Genomic DNA, 20,663 nt, shown 5'->3' with positions numbered 1-20,663 from the left:
CATACGACACACAGGAGGATACACCTTATACATTAACAACAACAGACAGGTGCTGTGTCACCACACAATACACAGTAGAATGTACCTTATACATTAACAACAACAGACACGAGCTGAGTCACCACACACAACACAATATGTTATACCTTATACATTTACAACAACAGACAGGAGCTGTGTCACCATACGTCACACAGGAGGATATACCTTATACATTAACAACAACAGACAGGTGCTGTGTCACCACACAATACACAATGTGTTATACCTTATATATTAACAGCAACAGACAGGTGCTGTCACCACACAACACACAATATGTTATACCTTATACATTAACAACAACAGACAGGTGCTGTGTCACCACACAACACACAATATGTTATACCTTATACATTAACAACAACAGACAGGTGCTGTGTCACCACACAACACACAATATGTTATACCTTATACGTTAACAACAACAACAGACAGAAGCTGTGTCACCACACAACACACAGTAGAATGTACCTTATACATTAACAACAACAGACAGGTGCTCTGTCACCACACAACACACAATATGTTATACCTTATACGTTAACAACAACAACAGACAGAAGCTGTGTCACCACACAACACACAATATGTTATACCTTATACGTTAACAACAACAACAGACAGAAGCTGTGTCACCACACAACACACAGTAGAATGTACCTTATACGTTAACAACAACAGCCAGAGCTTTAAAATGTATACTGCGATATAACGCTTGAAATATTTAATGGCGTCTAATTAAATTATCAGAGACATCCTTATTTTTCATCGAAAAGTTCTGATCATGCGTTTAAAGGGACACACAGAAATTCTTAACAACATCCAGAAATTCAAAATGTACCCTGCGGCATCTACAGCTTAAATTATTTGTCATTCAATACCAGTCGTAGGTTTTATCAATATTCAAAACAGCTATTGATTGAAGAGATCGGTGTATGTGATTATTTCTGTCTTGTTCCATATCGTCATCAATCGACCAAGGACCAAGGTTTGTAGACAATGAATAAAACCTTTAAAACACCAATCACTCCATACTCGGTCATTTAAAGAGTTTTAAATCCCTTCACACAATGATCCTGTTGTTCTGAATAAAATGTCTCACAGAAAATGTACGTCGCATGCAGAAAATGTATATAGAACTAGATACGATCTCGTTACGAGTAACGAGTAGGTCTTCCTTGCGATTTCTGTTTTAAATCATACCATGAATAATCGATACAATTTTAGAATAATCCCCCCCCCCACTTTCAGATAATGTATACAAATCCATTATTACGTAATAAATGGGTGTGGCAATGAGTTTTCCAGATAGATATTGCTACAATTAACAACTTTGCTTTTATAATGCATTACGAAATCTTAATCGTTTTTATGTAATTTGTAATAGACTTTACGAGTTTCTTGCCCCCCCCCAAAAAAAAAATAGGGGCCAGCCTCTTTTTCTTGATTTCTTTGAAAAGGTCTTAAGAATACTAACAATTTTTGTTCTTACACCCATCTAAAATTGTTGATCATTTTTTAGATACAAATGTATGAATATTTTAGGGGCCAGCCCTCTAGATCCTTAATGGGGACAAAAATTCGTGTTTTGATAAGTGGAATCAATTTAAATCATATATTCAAACATTTTCTCTTCTATGATGTCTAACAAAATATGTATACTTCTCTAGTTATTTTTCGTCAAAGTTTAAGTACTTTGGCCCCTTAAAAATCCCTAATTACGTAATAAATCGGCGTGGCAATAATTTTTTCTAATAGATATTGGTACGATCAACAACTTTGCTTCTATAATGCATTACAAAATCTTTATCGTTTTTAAGTTATTTGTAATAGAGTTTATGAGTGTCTTGGCCCCTAATTTAAGGGGTCAGCCCCTATTTCTTGATTTTGTTGGAAAGAACTTTTGATTATCTACCACTTTTGTTATATATGTTTTAACAAAATATCAACTCATAAAAAGATACAGATCAAAACGTATGAAAAATTTGATTCGAAATTCGTACCCAATTTTCGAGCCTATGCGAGCTCCAAGAAATGGCGCCACTGGCGCAAAAAAACTACATTGTGCACAACTTCAACCTATAGTCTACCTATCCTGAAAATTTCATATTCCTATCTCTGATAGTCTCTGAGTTTATGTCTGCACAAAATTAGTCGTAAAAACTTACAAAATCGGCCGTAAATCGGAACCGGAAGTGCCGATTTCAAAATTTCAAAAAACTTCTAGAATTATGACCACTGGCAATCATCTGAGAAAAAATAGTCGAAATCGGCCGAATAGTTTTCGAGAAATCGCGTGCACAAAATTCGTGGAAAAAAATAATAATAATAACTAGATACGATCTCGTTACGAGTAACGAGTAGGTCTTCCTTGCGATTTCTGTTTTTAATCATACCATGAATAATCGATATAATTTTAGAATTACCCCCCCCCCCCCCACACACACACACACTTTCAGATAATGTATACAAATCCCTAATTACGTAATAAATGGGTGTTGCAATGAGTTTTCCAGATAGATATTGCTACAATTAACAATTTTGTTTTTATAATGCATTACGAAATCTTAATCGTTTTTATGTAATTTGTAATAGAATTTACGAGTTTCTTGCCCCCCCCCCCCCCCCCCCAAAAAAAGGGCAAGCCCCTTTTTCTTAATTTCTTTGAAAAGGTCTTAAGAATACTAACAATTTTTGTTCTTACACCCATCTAAAATTGTTGATCATTTTTGAGATACAAATGTATGAATATTTTAGGGGCCAGCCCTCTAGATCCTTAATGGGGACAGGAATTCGTGTTTTGATAAGTGGAATCGATTTAAATCACAAATTTAAACATTTTCTCTTCTATCATGTCTAACAAAAAATGTCTACTTCTCTAGTTATATTGCGTCAAAGTTTAAGTACTTTGGCCCCTAAAAATCCCTAATTACGTAATAAATGGGCGTGGCAATAATTTTTTCTAATAGATATTGGTACGATCAACAACTTTGCTTCTATATTGCATTACAAAATCTTTATCGTTTTTAAGTTATTTGTAATAGAGTTTAAGAGTGCCTTGGCCCCTTAATAAAGGGGCCAGCCCCTTTTTATTGATTTTGTTGGAAAGAACTTTTGATTCTCTACCACTTTTGTTATATATGTCTAAACAAAATATCAACTGATAAAAAGATCAAATCAAAACGTGTGAAAATTTTGAATGAAAATTCGTGCCCAATTTTCGTGCCCAGGCGAGCTCCAAGAAATGGCGCAACAGGCATTAAACAACTACATGCTGCACAACTTCAAACTATAGTCTACCTATCCTAAAAATTTCATATTCATATCTCTTATGGTTTCCGAGTTTATAGCTGCACAAAATGGGTCGTCAAAAATTACAAAATGGCCGACAATTCGGTACCGGAAGTGACTACGAAAAAATTAAGAAAAATGTATGAAGTTTAGATCACGCCCAACAATCTGTGAAAAAATGGTTGAGATCGGTCGAATAGATTTTGAGAAATCTCGTGCACAAAATTTGGAAAAAAAAAATAATAATAATAACTAGATACGATCTCGTTACGAGTAACGAGTAGGTCTTCCTTGCGATTTCTCTTTTTAATCATACCATGAATAATCGATATAATTTTAGAACTACCTCCCCCCTTCCCCCCCCCCCCCCCACACACACACACTTTCAGATAATGTATACAAATCCCTAATTACGTAATAAATGGGTGTTGCAATGAGTTTTCCAGATAGATATTGCTACAATTAACAATTTTGCTTTTATAAAGCATTACGAAATCTTAATCGTTTTTATGTAATTTGTAATAGACTTTACGAGTTTCTTGCCCCCCCCCCCCCCCAAAAAAAAGGGGGCCAGCCCCTTTTTCTTGATTTCTTTGAAAAGGTCTTAAGAATACTAACAATTTTTGTTCTTACACCCATCTAAAATTGTTGATCATTTTTGAGATACAAATGTATGAATATTTTAGGGGCCAGCCCTCTAGATCCTTAATGGGGACAGGAATTCGTGTTTTGATAAGTGGAATCGATTTAAATCATAAATTTAAACATTTTCTCTTCTATCATGTCTAACAAAAAATGTCTACTTCTCTAGTTATATTGCGTCAAAGTTTAAGTACTTTGGCCCCTAAAAATCCCTAATTATGTAATAAATGGGCGTGGCAATAATTTTTTCTAATAGATATTGGTACGATCAACAACTTTGCTTCTATATTGCATTACAAAATCTTTATCGTTTTTAAGTTATTTGTAATAGAGTTTAAGAGTGCCTTGGCCCCTTAATAAAGGAGCCAGCCCCTTTTTATTGATTTTGTTGGAAAGAACTTTTGATTCTCTACCACTTTTGTTATATATGTCTAAACAAAATATCAACTGATAAAAAGATATAAATCAAAACGTGTCAAAATTTTGAATGAAAATTCGTGCCCAATTTTCGTGCCCAGGCGAGCTCCAAGAAATGGCGCAACAGGCATTAAACAACTACATGCTGCACAACTTCAAACTATAGTCTACCTATCCTGAAAATTTCATATTCATATCTCTTATGGTTTCCGAGTTTATAGCTGCACAAAATGGGTCGTCAAAAATTACAAAATGGCCGACAATTCGGTACCGGAAGTGACTACGAAAAAATTAAGAAAAACGTATGAAGTTTAGATCACGCCCAACAATCTGTGAAAAAATGGTTGAGATCGGTCGAATAGATTTCGAGAAATCTCGTGCACAAAATTTGGAAAAAAATAATAATAATAATAATAAGAAACAGTACGAAAACAATAAGGTCTTCCGCTGGAAACGGAAGACCTTAATAAGAAACAGTACGAAAACAATAAGGTCTTCCGCTGGAAACGGAAGACCTTAACTAGATACGACCTCGTTACGAGTAACGAGTAGGTCTTCCGTCCGATTTTTTTTTGTTATTTTAAATGATACCATGAAATATTGATACAATTTCATATTTAACACCCCCCCCCCCCCCCGCCCCACCAAAAAAAAAAAATTAATTAAAATATTGGATAAAAATCTCTAATTACGTCAAACATGGGCCTGACGATGATTTTTTTTCAAACCGATAATGTAGTGTTCAACAACTTTGATTCTATAATGCATAACAAAAATTTATCGTTTTTAAGTTATTCGAAATAGACTTTACGAGTCTCTTGGTCCCTAATTTAAGGGGCCAGCCCCTTTTTCTTGATTTTATTGGAAAGAACTTTTGATTATCTACCACTTTTGTTATATATTATTTAACAAAATGTCAACTGATAAAAAGATACAGATCAAAACGTATGACAATTTTGAATGAAAATTCGTACCCAATTTTTGTGCCTAGGCGAGCTCCATGAAATGGCGCCACTGGCGTAAAACAATATAATAGTGCACAACTTCAAACTATAGACTACCTATCCTGAAAATTTCGTATTCATATCTTTAATAGTTTCTGAGATCAGCTCTGCACAAAATAGGTCGTAAAAAGATAGAAAATCCGCCGTAACTCGGTACCGGAAGTGACGATTTCAAAATTTCAAAAAACGTCTAGAATTATGACCTCTGGCAATCATCTGTGAAAAAATGGTCCAAATCGGCTGAATAGTTTTTGAGAAATCGCGTGCACAAAATTTGTGGAAAAAAATAATAATAAGAAACAGTACGAAAACAATAAGGTCTTCCGTTGGAAACGGAAGACCTTAATAAGAAACAGTACGAAAACTATAAGGTCTTCCGTTGGAAACGGAAGACCTTAAAAAGACGTCGTTTTGAAGCAGAACGCATTGTAATTTTTAGACAGTTATTTACTCTCTAGTACCCGAGGAAAATGATTTGTGGCTTGTTATAAAAAGGTAAGACAGTTTCTCATATACGTGTGGTTAAAAGAAATTTAAATGTAAGGATGAAAGTAATATTTTAAGTATTCACTGAGATTATTTTTCTCCTCACGAAGTTGTAACTGTATAAAAAACCTAAGAATTAACTTGTTGAGTAATGAATCACTATATGTTTGTATGTTTACTACGAAATGAATCACCAAACATAATTCAATCAGTGTTGTTAAACCTCGGTATAGTTTCTCTCTCTCTCTCTCTCTCTCTCTCTCTCTCTCTCTCTATATATATATATATATATATATATATATATATATATATATATTTATATATATATATATATATCAGTTTGTATAAAAAAATATATATATCAATGTCATGAATACATTAAATGCTTTAAGTTTAAAAAAAAACATAATTCAATCAGTGTTTTTAAACTTCGGTACATATTCTCTCTCTCTATCTCTCTCTCTCTCTCTATCTCTCGCTCTCTCTTTCCAGTTAGTATAAAAAAAGGTTGACGCCTGATTAATCGTGACTTATTCCTACAATAGTGCTTTGTGTTTTGTAAAATATATTTATCACAAAGATACAACTGTTTTATTGATTACTTCTTCTTTAAATGGAAAGAATGCATTGGTTACAATTACTTGTTCATGTACAAAACACATATCACCCCCTTGTTAGTAAACAATAATATAAAGCAGACTTAACTATGATTGCGTTTTGTTAACTTCTTAATCGTCTGTGTTTTTCATTAATCAAATTTCGGAAATTAAAATCATTTTACCAGGAGACTATTATTTATCGATTTTATCAAAATGACATTATCTTACTTTTTTTTTTTAAATGTGTTTATACCTATATATTAATAGATGAAATGTATTATATAATTGTACTATGTTAACAAGTTTTAATACGATAAAGTCAGACACGATTCCTAAGGGTGAACAATTATCTTAAGCACGATGCATAGAAATATTTTTTTTATAAAGAAAATGCTTATTTCATAATGAAGTACTTAATTTAAATACTAATTCGATGCATGAAATTTTTACATTGACTGCACTCGATTGTCTACTGACAATGTATGCAAGAAACACATCGATGCAAAAGTCAAATGAACAGTCGCATTCTTAATATCCATGCCTGGCCTGAGCTGAAAAAATCGCACTAGTACATCACATGGACACTCTCAAAAACACATCGACAAGTGGTATCGAGATAGAATCTACATGTATACATGTTCATGTCATCTATATAAACACAGGTGTTTTTGGCTACTCCCTGTTAAGTCAATATTGTCAAATTAAACTGGAAGTTCTCTCTCTCTCTCTTGTATTATACTCCTTTATGAATTGATTTAAAAGTCGTGTACATCGTCACGCTGTCACCAGATCTTCCAGTTCTGTAAACAACCAGTTTAACAAATCCTGTTACAAAGTCTGACAACCCATGGTATTATCGATAAATTGATATTTGGTTTAGTCAATACTCAAAAAGATCGTAGAAACAGATTTTAGTGATTGTTCATTGAAATGAAAAGAATGCATTGGTTACAATGACTTTTAAATGCATACAACACACATCTCCCTGTTAGAAAACAATTATATAATGCAGACCAAATTATGAGTGGATATTGTTATTGGTATTGTGAAAAATTAACTGATGCACGATGCATAGACATATTTTTTAAAGAAAATGTTTATTTCATAATGTAGTACTTAATTTAAATACTAATTCGATGCATGAAATATAAACAGTGTCCGCACTCGATTGTCTACTGACAATGTATGCAAGAAACACATCGATGCAAAAGTCAAATGAACAGTCGCATTCTTATAATTAATATCCATGCCTGACCCGAGCTGAAAAGATCGCACTAATGTATTACATGGACACTCTCAAAAACACACGGACAATGTGGTATCGAGATAAAATCTACATGTATACATGATCATGTCATCTATATAAACACAGGTGTTTTTGGCTACTCCATGTTAAGTCAAGATTGTCAAATTAAACTGGAAGCTCTCTCTCTCTCTCTCTCTCTCTCTCTCTCTCTCTCTCTCTCTCTCTCTCTCTCTCTCTCTCTCTCTCTCTCTCTCTCATGTTTGTCTCTTTGATTTCTCTATCCATGACGTTTCATAAAACATTACAAAAAATGTAATAATTGAGTTAGGTTTGTTCAAAATAGCTCAGCAGACACACATGGTATACTAGTATCTAATAATGAGCAACCCCATGGCTGTCGATAAATACACGATTTAATGCGTAGTAAGTCCACATTGCACTATTTGTTGCACGCAATAAACTAGATTGCATTAGTTGTATTGTTTCATAATATTTTGACAATTGGTCAAATGAAGTCATTGGCGTGTGCCTTTTAAAACAACGAAGCCTTTTAACTGAACGTCTGAATTGTATTATACTCCTTTATGGATTGATTTAAAAGTCGTGTACATCGTCACGCTGTCACGTGATCTTAGAGTTCTCTAAACAACCAGTTAAACAAATACTGTTACAAAGTGTGACAACCCATGGTATTATCGATATAATAATCTTTGGTTTAGTCGATACTGAAAAAGATCGTAGAATTAGATAAATTTGAATTACATTATACGCATTGTTGTCAAAGTTATCCATCACACAATGATTAATTGTCCTAATGATAAAGTCTGACCGACATTTACACACGGTATTTTGATGTATCATGCTTCCAACAATTGTTTATCTATTCTAAAATCATTCTTAGAGGAAATATACTCTGTCAGACTCGGGATTAGAGATTTTCAGCTTAGTATTTTAATTAAACAAATAGAAAAATAAGAAATGTTTTCCAGATTTATATTCTGTTTGTTACCTCCAGGTATGAACACTGCGACACCATCACAAAATGATTGTCTTATTGAAGGGACATCAACACGATTTGAGATTAACATTTTATTTTTCATTTCGTTATAATACCGTTCGTCCGGGTTTTTTCGCGTGTCATAAAATTTACGAAAATGGGGAAACAATATATAGCATTTTTAATTTGCGTAAGTCATTTTTGAACGATTTTATAAGTTTCTTATAGAAAATGATACGGGTTATAATTTCTACATATTCAATATTTTGCGATATGGAAGATATCGCGAAAATTACCGGATATAGTTAATTGTGCATTCTGATTGATTTTACAAACAAGATAAATTGATGCAATGTGTTCATAAATAATATAATCACTAAAAGGTAGCACCATTTGATTGAAATGAATACGAATGCATATGTAAACAATAACAATACTCAAACTTTGTTTACTGAAACGTTTACCAATACATATGTTAACAAAAACAATACTCGACTTTTGTTTACAATTTAAATAATTTAAAGCTCTGTATCTCGCTTGTAATTTTGATACTTGACTTTCAAATTTTGACAAAGCATCTCAATCACCCATTTTAACCGTTCTAGGCATTAAATATAGAATAAGGGGAAAAATGGAAAAATTATCCAAATATGAAACATCAGTGGTATCTTTTATTTCAAGTTCACTTGGATATCTCGAGTCGACGTAAGTATGGAAATAACAATTTTTAATTGATAATACGTCGTCAATGTACCCGAATGTTGAGTCGAAGATGACAGCAAGTGATTTATTTTTTTCACGTATAAGTTTTTGATAAAATTCTGCTTCATACGAATTCAAAAAATAGGTATGCTAACAATGGGGTTACATTGAATCTGAGTTCAAGTTGTGTCTAGGCCTCTTTAATAAATTCAATCTGCCTGACATTTACACACGGTGACTTTAAACATATATACATTTACGTGTATTAAACATCTAACAATTGTCTTTATATTCGAAACAATTAGTTTAACCAATCGTGTTACAAAGTCTGACAACCTGTGGTAGCATCGATATAAATTAATCTTTGGTTTCGTCAATGCTCAAACAGATCGTAAAAGTAGATAAATTTGATTCGTAATCTACTATTATACCCATTGCTGAACAAAGATATGCCTATTGTAATATCACGATAATTAAATGCCCTCTTCTTAAAGTCTGACTGACTTCAATACACGGTAATTTGATGTATTAAACATACAAGAACTGTTAATCCATAGGATTCGGGGTAAGCATTTTTATTATAGTGTCCTTTGCTGCAATGTAGTATTCTTCAACAAAACTAGTCTAATTAAACAAACTTAATTCATATTCAACCTATTACGTCCACTGAATTTAAAAAGCGATTATTGTAACACTATCATAAAATAATTAAATGTCCTGTTATTAAGTTAGTATGGAACATCTGTCGATAATAATGTGGATTAAAGTACTATATAATTGAAAAACTTTCACCGGTTTATAATTTTTAAATTTTAGAATATTTAACCAAAAATAGCTTTTAAAAATATTTGAAAAGGTAAAAATTGTAAAAACCCAAAGGGGATTCGAACTCATGACTTACAGGTTCGTAGTAAACCCTCTAACCCACTGAGCTACGGAGTTAGGTGACCATTTTTGTAAAAAACAAAACAAAAAACTACATGTACTTATATATTTATACTTTATTTTAATACGTCACAACATTGAAGTGTCCCATACCACCTTAAAGTCTGACCGAGTTGTAAACACGATTACGTATCTATCTTCTAACAATTGTCTTTCACGGTGTGACCACACACAAAGGACTATGGCGGGCCTGGCCTTGAGTTGTTGTTCCGTTCTTTATATCTATATCGCCATATTCCACACAAACACGTAGAAATCTGGGGCGGGTTCTTTCCACTTATTTGGTAATATGATGTTTACTTAAAATAACAAATACCGAAAAAAAAATGAACACATGGACTTGTTATTTGTTTTAAAATGTGCCCCCCCCCAACCTAATGTAGCGAGAAATTTCGCCATTCAGAATTTTTTCGTAAAAAGGATCCATATGTGTTGAAGCTAGCGCTGATCTAGAGCGAGAAAACCACCCCCGCCCCGGGAAACACAATTATCCGTCGAACCCCCATCCCCACCCCCACCCCCTCACACAGACATCCAAACAAATTTAGATCCGCGCATGTAATGGGTTCTTGATTTTAAATCTCAGTATCTCAAACCTTAGATTTGAACACAACAAACAAAATAACGAACAGACGATTCTGCGTCTGAAATTGATCAATTGTTATCAATTTGATCATAAAGATGCTCTTGCAAAGTTTTAAATTAAACGTAAATAGCACCTAGCAAAATAAAAAAAGGCAAAGGAGGACTCGCTCAGTTTTGTCACAAAATACAACCCTGGCAATTTTTTTCGTTTCAATTTAATGATATTTAATACTGACAAAATCGTATAGAACTATTGAATGTTCTTTGGTTTTCCAATATTAATGTTTTATTGGCATGCATTCTCATTCATAGCGGTTTCTAAAATTAACAATTGTTTATTAAGTAGAACAAACAGTGGTTTGATTTTTATTTGAAGCAGTTTCTGGAATTATTTGTTAATTATTTGTTAAAGTAAAATCAATATTTGTTCTGATTAGATTATCATCCTTAAAAGATAAAAAATGAGTGTTAACATATTTTACTGCTCATCGTATTTTGTTGTGATTGTTTTGTATGCGTTTGTTTTTTATCAGTGTGCCCCCCCCCTTTTTAAAAAAAATCCCCATGCTACGTGCATGCAAGGCAAATTGGCGAGAATTTCAAGATTAACTCCGATATTGTTTTGTTCAAATTAATGTATTACACGTAACACTTTGGATGGTAACAACAGGAGTCGCACCCTGATTAAGAAGCACCCCCCCCCCATCAAACAAGTGATATTTTGTACGCGTATCACCCTGGCTGTTCTATGTAGTTTATTAGAAGGGGTCACATTTCAATCGGGGTCAGTTTTAAACGTATGGGGGTCGTAGATCTACAAGTCTGGAATGACGTCTACGATAGAAGAAGGACTCTACTGACCCTGGGTCAGTCTACGTAAAACTTGAACCCACGGTCAATATTCTAAAGGGATCACTATTTGTCATTACATCGGCAAAAGAATAATAGACAAGCGATGTTCTGACTCCAAGGCCGTTTTGGATTATAATTCCACTTTAACAAAAGGAATTTATAGCAGAAAAATGAGACTAAGATTAAAAGACTAGTGAGCTCATCTAAGTTTTATGGACCCGGGCCATATCACAATGAGTCAAATACGTAAGTTTACAAGAGCCTAGTTGATTAAGCTGACGCTGTTTCTAGGCTCATCTAAGTTTGATGGACCCGGGCCATATCACAATGAGGCAAATACGTAAGTTTACAAGAGCCTAGTTGATTAAGCTGACACTGTTTCAAGGCTCATCTACGTTTAATGGACCCGGGCCATATTACAATGAGTCAAATACGTAAGTTTACAAGAGCCTGGTTGATTAAGCTGACGCTGTTCCAAGCAGACAGCGACGTGGATCAACATTATTTCTTAGACCTTTACGGTTTACCTCCCTTGGCACATTTCTTTTAATCAGTCATCGTGTATAGGGAAAAAACCATGTCATTTCTCAGCTTCATTGTTAAAAAACTACCGTAATTAGAAGACGAACACTTCTACAAGATTGACGCAATAAGTATTATATTTTCATCCCAGTTACCACGTGGTTTCTTTGTTATCTTTTTCAGAGAGACAGAAATGTCAACATGCTAATGAACAACCTACAACATGTATACAATGATATAATGATATGATAATATATAAAGCGAAGGTAGACATTGACACGATAATACCCCCCCCCCGCCCTAAGTTCACGGTCAGGAGTGACCAGTGTCTAGGTCTATAAATGATGGCTGACTTACAGAACATCAGTAAAACTGACCTCTAAATAATTTCTGCACTTTACATAAAATCAATTAACCCATATTGTATTCAATGTTCCAAATCCCGTAGACTTTAAGCAGAGTTTATTAGTAATCTTATGCATTTCATGCGCAGATGAAAGCCATGGTGCTCCCTCCCTCCCTGGCAAATTCCCATAGCATAGTTACCGGAAATATAGCTCGGATCCCACGAGCACCCCCTCCAACTTTCCACCGAGAAATATTCGTTGTTCAGTGAATCCATTTCTGTTGACCCCAAATCCGCCTGTATTGTCCTGTATTCCGTTGGATGGATCTCAGGGAATGTATTGTGACCTAAAACATGATTATTTTGAAACAGTAGTAATGGCGCTTGTTGACTTTACATACATGTTGTCGTTAATACTAGTGATGCTAAATTCAAAACTAATATTGATCATTCATCATAACGTCGGCAGCTTTGATTAAATGACTGTTTATAAACTTAATTACTGAATACACGTGCAATAGTGCAAGTACTAGTACATGTTTCCATAGCAAAATGCACATGTAATAGTTCTTCTTTGTTTGTACAATCATGTATTCCATAGCAAAATACACGTGTAAATAATTCTACTTTATTCTTACGTGTATGCCATAGCAAAATACCTGTGTAATAGTGCTACTTTACCCGTATATACATGTATTCCATGACTTGTGTAATGGTCAGCTGAATGTTCTAGTTCACCTCTGCGAAAGTGTTCGGAATGTTTTCTTTATCGTTGCCAAGTATGCAATAAATCAAGAGGTGGTCGAATGAAAGTTCACAAGACTTGCCCGATATTTGTTCTGTTCTGTGAAATTTCGAGCGGAAGTGTTCGGATAATATTCTCAAAATACGTAAGTACTGGTCGTTTTTAATTTTTATCCTACTTTGATTTATGTTAAGGCATGAACATATATAATGATATACAGTTAAACTTCGATATCTCGAACACCGATATTTCGAATGCACTGGATATGTCCAAGTAATGTTTAAGTCCCAACCACTTTTTTAAAAGTATTTTACCCTCGATATCTCAACTATTCATATTTTTTTAACAGCCCCACCTAGTTCGTGATAACGAAGTTTGACTGTATGTCTTAGTTCATCACCTAGCGTTATTTTGAACTAAACGATGATATTCTGAACAGTGTTGTCGTTCGTGTTCAACCACTCTACACGTGGTTGAAGATATAAATATTGCGTTGCTTGATAAAATCATAGCCATGTTTGATGCTCTTGGGGTGCATAACCAAGCTTTTTAAAATAATAAATTGGTGTTTGTTTTAAATTAAAACTTAGTATATCGAGCCAATTTTAAAGAACATGCTGCATAAAATAGTATAGAGAGAGCAAAAAATCCGCTCGTGAGCTAAATTTTGTGTTGCGGGTATAGGGGATTTTGGCGAGCGCTCACTCTGTTGAACACGCCTCTGTTATTTGAACAGATATATGGGTCATAAATATAAGTGAGAGTCAGACAGCAATTTCAACAATAAAAATGTAACCAGAGCATGTGAATTTGAATGGTTTCAAGTCATTTTATTTTATTTTTGTCTGTAGAATTCTGTCATAATATTTTATATTTTACTTAATAAACAAGCAATGAGAGAGAGAGAGAGAGAAAGAGAGAGAGAGAGAGAAAGAAAGAAAGAGATAATTTAGAGAGACGTACGTTATATGTATCTAGCTGAAGAAGTAAATAGTTTGAGTTATCTCCCTCTTTACTCCGAGTCATGACATCGCAGTCAACATGTAGATGAATAACTTACAACTACTGTCTAGTATACAATGACACGTCATGCCACGTCTAGAGATGTCGGACACGGTCTTCCTTGACCAAGGCCCGTGGGATCGTTTTTGAGAGCAAGGGAGGGGGACAAACCCACAACAATTTCTAGACAAGCAAAGCATTGTAACATCGTAGTCAGTATTACTGGTATTCTTTTATATTTACCCCTATCATTTTTTTAGGGCTTACTTTTAAAGTGCGGGATGGGGGGATTACCATTGAATTTTTATCTTTTTATTTACTTATGTAGATCTGATAAAAGTTTCCACTTAAAAAAATGGGGTGGACAGCCCCCTCCTCCCCCCCCCCCATTCGATGCTACGTGCCTGTTACCTTTGTTGGTTGAAGAGTAGGTCGTGTCACTGAAGGCGCTGGCACGATAAAGACCCCCCTTTCCAAAGTGCAAAGACAGGAGTGACCAGTATATAGGTCTAAAAATGATGGCGTGATTCCAGTGTATGCTTATAAATGACTTACAACATGTATACAATAATATAATAATACAATGATATATCAATACATGTATCGAAAGTGAGGGTCATGTCATGGTCAGCGCTGGCACAATAAGGATCCCCCCTCCCCTTCCCCCCAGCCCCCCCCCCCCCAAGCACAAAGTCAGGAGTTAACTGATTAAAGTACATCGTATTCCGCTTAAATGTATAAACAGTATCAGCGCTTTATTCTACCTATATAATGCAGTAGGAATGTGTATAGATAAAAAATAACGCGTTTATTGTCAGTGACAGCTAGCAGAGAATCATTTTTGTTCACACTATTTTCATTTTACTTTAAAAAGATCCTCATATTTTGAAACACTTAAAGCACGGATTCAGAACATTGGAGTTCCTTCCTCTCCCTCTTTGCCCACCTATTTTCATTTTAGTCGACCTCCAACCCACTCAAACCCGGCAAACAAATACACTCCTTTCTAAAAAAAAATTCTAGTTCCGCGCATGCCTCTTGATTTTGACAAAAAATAGGCCAATTTATTTAATTAATTCATACTTAAATTTATCAGAGTGCAAAAGAAATATTTTGGTGATATGTTTCATCGAACCCCTTCTCAGTACCATATATTCAAACAGATTGATTGATTACAGACGTTTATTATATCTCCGTACCCTCTTTACATTTCTATCAGTGCTCTCTATTTGTGTGTATTATTCGTAAAATAGAAAAATGTTCAAGGAAAAAGAAACTCTTTTATAAGATTATAAGATTCATCGCATAGTCTATCTATATATCATGGCATGTGCGGATCTAAACACCACCCCCCCCCCCCTCCGGAAAAATGAAAATTTAATAAATTATCGCAAAAATGTCTCGGACCCCCCCCCCCCCCCCCCGGCAAACACAATTATCCTTTGGACCCCCCCCCCCCCTCCGTGGAGAAAAGGTTACATGATCGGCGCATGCATGGTAATTGTCGCTAATGGTTTATTGTTTCTTTAATATCTCTATATATAATGACAATGGCGGTCACATTTCTAATTTCATTCAATTTTACGTTTATAATTTGATTTGATTGAAGTGCATGTGCCGACTATTCATGACATTTTGTTCAGTGACTTCAGTTCAACAAGTGCGATGTTTTTGCTGCTGAAATAAACACGATTTCCGGTGTCAGTCCGAACAAGACACTGTGCTAAATTGATGAAACTTCTTAAACATTGTAAACAAGTCACAGAGTACATCGGCTTCTGGGTAGGAAGATACAATGCAAAACATATGGGAGGTCTTAAAAATACTAGACAAAACATATTCTGACCAATGTTACTTGGAAATATGTAGACATATAGGATTGCTTTAGAAGTCATCTGTGACAGGAGTTCCATCTCTTTATACATGACATTTTGTGTTACAGAAGTAGATCCACCATCATACCCACTGTACAGATATTCCTGGACTGGATCCACCTCAACTACTCCGTAAATTCCAGGATCCACCACACCTTCTTCTTCCACTAGGTTTGAAATTTTAACCACAGCCCCCCCCCTTTCCCCTGCAAACACATCAAAAAAATAAGATTTCTTTGAGCATATACCAGTAAATAACTGAAATATAGATGAGATTGAATAATTAAGAAAACTAAGTTGATGATAAATACTTAAAAATAATTTAAAAGTAAATATTCCAATAGCTTTTTATTTTTGAATGATTCATTTTCTGAGGCCAAACCGTGGGACCAAAACGACTTGGGGTCGAAACTATAGGATGCCGAAACGACAAACATCACTGTGACGTATATCGAACAGACGATAGATCAGAGGCAGCAAAAAGAAGGATATTCTTACCCATTTAGATCGATTATTGTTCCCCGTGTAAGAAATGAAAGAACAAGTTTGTTCAAATGCTGTTTATATTGTACAATGTGGTCTACCTGTGGAATTATTTATGCCAGCGAACACGGAACGGAAAGTCTCGAATTTTCTGGACTCCAAACCAACTTTGTACAAATGAGTTCCGGTAAGTTTTTATTTGTGTTTTACATAGATCTATACAGTGGATGAGAGGTAGAAAAAGACAAACTTGGTCATCAGGCTGCATAATTCCTGTTACCTTTGGACCAGTGTTCTGGTATTAAATCATTCTTGAAGTAAATTAATGTGTACTGGTGTCAGATCAAATGTTTGTTAGGGACCCCTAAAACTTAAAAAAAATTAGGGGAGTTGTTTTATGTCAACAAACAACATGTACCGGTACATGTAGATCTCAGTGATTTCAGAGTGACCAATCATCAGACAGAACCACTCTGCCCTGGACCCACTGGTGACCTTGGGTGACCCCCAGACCCCTTGATATAAAATTGGCCCCACTGATGTTTAAAATATAAATAACGTTTTAAATGAAAAAAAGGATTCCATTAAAGCGTAAAACTGAAACTGATGGGCTGTATTGCACAAGGTTGAATTTCTGAATAGATAAATTAATGTTTCCATTAAAGCATTTATGTACGATATTAAACCTCTATGTGCATGTTATATTTAGGTTGAACTTGAGGACAACATCAATTTAAATGTTTATGTAAATACATTTATTAATCAATGTTGACCTTTATTACTTACATTGAAATTACATTACTTGAAATTAATATGATATTGTCAATGAATTATTTATTTAGAATATACCAGTATGTAATATATTGTGGTCTCTTTACAGGTTCCTGGTGTAATGGGATGCAGTAAACTAATTGGTCGAAGAAATAATAAATGTGGTATAGTATTCATGTATTTTTACTATTATTATGTAGCTAAACTCTTTTTTTAGGTCACCTGAGTCATTCAGGAGACTTATTGCTATCACAAGTTGTCGTGTGTCATTAATAGACAATAAAGTTCACATTTCTTAAATGGGTATGAGGGCATTATGGAAATATGTTTGACATTATGTAAAGAGTTTGACCCACCTCTAAATTATCACTGGAAATATAGCACAAGAGCACTGTAGGTGCGTTCAGAGTTCACCAGATTGTTACCAACGGCACGTTCGGTCCCCAATGACTACAAATGGTTCCCAATGGTAGCAATTGGTTACCAATGTTGACCATTGGTGTACTTTCAATTTCAAATGAGGTCACCAACTCTACCAGCAGCCTAGAGCTTAGGCAAGTTTGGTAGGTGACGTCATTGTGCTATTCAACATGACGGGTTATAAGATGCCTCTAGATACTGATGTAAATAAAGACTTTATGCATATCTTATTGAATGAATTTTTTGAAGACAATCTAAGACAACTGAGGGCTTCTAAAACCCGCTTCTATACCCAGAAACATGTTATTATTATACACGTAGAAAGTATGTGATAGGTATTTTGATATTCGAGCTTGGACTTTCGGCAGGACGTTAATATTTCTTGCATCAAATCAAGTTAAAATGATACTGATATCGAGTAAAATATGCAGATTGCGTAGAAATCGCTTTATACATGTATATAAGCTAGACAAATTTTATTGATTTCAAAGATCCATGGCTGAGTGACCTACAAAGAAATAATTGATAGGGACCAGACAAAAGGCAAATGTTGGGTAAGCCCTCTTCTCTAAAACAGGCCTAAAACTAAGTTATGATGATGTTGGAGAAATGAACAAAGAAAATAAGAGTACATGTTTAACACAGAGAGAGAGAGAGAGAGAGAGAGAGATAGAGAGAGAGAAAGAGAGAGAGAGAGTACGTAAATCTGTATGAGAGAGAAATAGACAGAGAAACCTGGCAGACATGGGAAAGGCAGGAAGAAAGAGTATTTGTTAATCTTAAAGCTGAACACGGCTCATCAATAGTCATTGTCCGAAGGAGAGAGAGAAAGAGATACCGAGAGAGAGAAAAAAAGAGAGAAACAGAGAGCAAAAGTACATGTTTAGTAGAAATAGATAGAGAAGTATTCGTAAAAAATTAAAATGGCCGCCGCTAATAATAATAATGAATATTATACAGGTTTTGCTTGGAAAGGAAAAAAAAAATAATCAACATTTTTCTAAAACTTACCATAGTACTTTTTTATATGATTTGTTTCTAATCACTCTTATATGTTGACTAGGGGTAGATTAATACAAGTTCTGAATTATATTTTTGCTGATAACAATCGCGAATTCATTTATTCTTTACCATTGTTGATGACGTGTTGTTTTGTGTGATATCATACAGTTACTTAACATTTCCCGTACTTTCTGGTCGGCGCGACCACAGTGTAGACCTTAACAGTGCTACGTCTGAGTCACGACAGTTTAACGGTACGCCCGTACCCAGGGTACACGTGAGAAAGATAACTAGTTTCGATGTCATATTTGACTGGTTCGATGTAACAGGTGGTGAAAAGTCAAGTCTCAACCAGGACTCGAACCCAGGGCCTCTGGCGTACCGTGCCAAGGCTCTAACCATTAATTAAGCTATTGAGACCCGATATATTGGCTGACAGTCACACACCTGTTAACCCGGTGCCAATTGATTATCAGTATGCATGTACCCAGGGAACACGCAAGAAAGAGGAGAACTAGTTTGGATGTCAGATTAGACTGGTTCGCTATCATTGATTACAAATGATTGTCATGTGATTACGTAAAAGTTGTTTGTTAGCAAATCATCCAAAATTCCCCATGGCATCGAATGGTGTTAACATGTACCTAACTTCTTATCGCGTCTTATTCATTGAATAAAAGATCTTGTTAACGCTTGACACAAGTTAAACAGAGACTTAGTCGAGAATTGTAATAAAAGGCATTTAACCAAAAGGAACTTTTTTTGAATAAGTTTGAGAAATGATATATTACATTAAAACTATATATAATAAAAATAATATTAAAGGGTCGATGAGACCTGATGATAATTACAAGGGCGCCTCGTATAATACTATATAGGGATGGGACGATCCATCGGTGCATCACGGTATATATTTTGACAATATTTTGATTGGTATATTTACCATTAATACAACGATGCCTAAGCGAACTTTTTTTTATTTTTCAAAAATATCCGAGCTTCATGTATCGGCCATTTTTAGTCTGTGGGCCTAATATGAAAGTACAAAGATGGCGAAAAACCTCGTAAAGTTGTCAAAACTGTTAGGAAGCTTAATCTGGAGTGTCGACAACTTTTGGATTACTTGTTTTATGAAAAAGTAGTGTATATGAGACTTAAGTAATGTGTAAATTGTGCAACGCTTTTTTAGAATATATCAAAACAACTTTGGACATGCGGTAATACATTGACAGATTGAATAAATATTTAACCCTTATTCATGTTTTCATTTAGTTGCAATGTATCGTAATATGTATCGTATGGCATCTCATGTATCGTGATATGTACCGAATCGGCTAAGTACAGAATCGTCCCAGCCCTAATACTATAGCGGCATCGTTTGGAATCAAGAGCATCGTATCCAGTCTAGATGTCAGATAAGGACTCATCTTATTATTGTACGTCAGGAATGCCTGTTTTAATGATACTGTGTTGTGGTTAATATATATATAAACGTGTGAATGTAAACAAAGGTGACAGAGAGGACCACAGTTACATCAGTAACAAGGGTTTTACAACTAGTAGAGTAACTGCTGATAATTTTTGAGGGATTAGAGAAAAATCAATATCCCAAGAAAAAGAGTATTTCCGCAATGCAATATCGAACTGAGAACCCTAAGATTTGTAGGCGAGAGTGTTGCCACTACGCTAT

At 34.7% G+C, this 20,663-nt stretch overlaps 1 protein-coding gene across 1 annotated transcript in view; it reads left to right on the top strand.

Moving 5' to 3' along the window:
• LOC128171011 (uncharacterized) overlaps nucleotides 1-20,663 on the top strand; it is a 511,120-nt gene that overhangs the window by 12,236 nt on the left and 478,221 nt on the right. The window lies entirely within an intron of this gene.

Source organism: Crassostrea angulata, chromosome 2 (assembly GCF_025612915.1).
Source record: "Crassostrea angulata isolate pt1a10 chromosome 2, ASM2561291v2, whole genome shotgun sequence".
NCBI lineage: Eukaryota > Metazoa > Mollusca > Bivalvia > Ostreida > Ostreidae > Magallana > Magallana angulata.
The sequence above is the reverse complement of the archived record's forward strand: the minus strand, read 5'-3'. Positions and strand labels throughout refer to the sequence as shown.